This window comes from Meles meles, unplaced genomic scaffold, assembly GCF_922984935.1.
Source record: "Meles meles unplaced genomic scaffold, mMelMel3.1 paternal haplotype, whole genome shotgun sequence".
NCBI classification, from domain to species: Eukaryota; Metazoa; Chordata; class Mammalia; order Carnivora; family Mustelidae; genus Meles; species Meles meles.
Window position 1 is genome coordinate 378,472 of NW_025721611.1, and position 2,104 is coordinate 380,575.

Sequence of the window (2,104 nt, forward strand, 5' to 3'; positions counted from 1 at the left end):
ATAAATCAAATGAAACTGCAAATATGAGAATTTGTCTGAACCCAGAGATAATTAGAAAAACAATTCATTTCAAAACAGACAGATTATCCCTGACTGGTACAGCTAATAGGAGGCAAGTGACAATTTCCTATAAGTTAAATTAACTCCTGAGATCATGATCTTTTTAAAAATGTGGGTTTGGTGATACGCATGTTCCCCCTCTTTCCTTCTTAATTAAGACCCGTACTGTTGTAAATCTCCCTCACAAAATAATCATAATAACTTTTCTTAAAAATAAAATAAAAAAGACTAAGCCTCCCCTGGTGCATTATTCTTGGAGCAGTCACGCACCCCTTGCTTTCCACACAGGTCTCATCACCAGCAGGTAAAGGCACCCCCATCCGGAGGCCTCCCAGCCTGGCTCCAATGAGGAGCTGGAGGCCAAGGGCAGCGCCCTGGCGGGGACCAGAGGAGCCCGCAGCTGCCTGGAGCTGGGCGTCGAACCGCTCCACCCGCTGGGGCCCAGAAGGAAGAGCCGCTGCTGCCCTCCTGGAGGCCTGGCGCCCCGCAGAGACAGAGGCCCCCAGGGCAGCGAGGCCGCCAAGACGGGCTGGGCCCTGACCCCTGACGGGTAGGCCGCCTCGGACGCCTCCTCCCCATCTCCCCAGAAGGCCGCGGACGGGACCCGGCCATGTGCTGGCCCAGCAGCGAGACCAGGAGAAACAGGAAGAAGCGCTTTTCCTTCCGAAGTCTTTCCTGGGGAGCGGCTTCTCCTTCAGCAAGAGCGGGGAGGCTGAGGCTGCGGGAGAGCAGCGGGAGGCCGCGGGCGAGCCTGGAGCCTCCCCTGAAGGCCTGGATGACCGGGCCTCCAGGGGCGCCACTCCAGCCTCTGCAGAGATGGGCGCTGCCTCGAGGGAGCAGGCATTGGGCTGGGCGGGGAGGAGGCCTCGTGGGAGGAAGGGGTGGCGCGGGAGGAGGGGCTGCGGGGGCGACCCACAGGAGGCCCAGCTCCAGGTCAGCCTGGTCAGCCTGCAAAGCCCCCAAGCGGGGGCATGGCCAAGTGCAGTCCGGAAGCCCCTGGCGGAGGCAGCAAGGAAAAGGGCCCAATTGTTGAGATAATCCAAGAATTTTCTCCAAGTTTGTTGCAGGGGTGCCAGATACTGGTTTTGGAAGACTTGTCTACAACCAGGGATCCAGGGATTGATTTCAAAGATGTCTTTTTTTTTCTTTTTTTTTTTCTCTTTTGTAAGCAACAAATTTGGTTCCCCTTCCTTCCCCGCAGATCCCACCCTAAATCACTGTTACCCCATTCCAGCCGGTCCAGTGGAGCTTAAACACCTTCCTCGCCTGTAGTTCTCTTTTGTTTTTATTTTTTTTCATCAGTATTAATGGTTTTTGCATACTTTGCATCTTTATTCAAAAATATAAACTTTGTCAACTTATGGACATACCCATATATGAAGGAGTTGGGTGGGCCCAAAGTGATAGGATTATTTCTTAACACAAGTTTTACCTAGTTGTACTGCTTTCTGTATTTCACTATAGTATTTAAAAAAAATGTCTTTGGGACTCCTGGGTGGCTAAGTTGGTTAAATTTCTGCCCTAGGCTCAGCTCATGATCCCAGGGTCCTGATAGCCCTGCATCTGGCTTCCTGGTTGGTGCGGTGCCTGCTTACCCCTCTCCTGCTCCCTTTGCTTGTGCTTTCTGCCAAATACATAAATATGATATTTTAAAAAAAGTTAACTTAAAAATACATAAGAATAAAATAAGATGTTCATAACAGCAATGGTCACAATCATGAAACTGTGGAAAGATCCAAGAGGCCCTTCAACAGATGCATGGATAAATAAGATATGGTCCATATGTATAATGGACTCCTACATCTTTATCAGAAAATTGGAATACTCAACTCTTATGATGTTTATGTCTTCCTAAATTTGAGAATGTTTCCAGCTACCCTTTGATCAAATAAACCTTCTGTCCCTTTCTTCATATTCTTGGATTCCTTTGAAATGAATGTTACTGTGTTTTGTGAATTGCCTGAGTTTCCTAAGTCCACATTGGTGAGCCAATACTTTACTTTCCCTCTTCTTTTCAGCTTCCTTATTTTCCATAACGTTATCT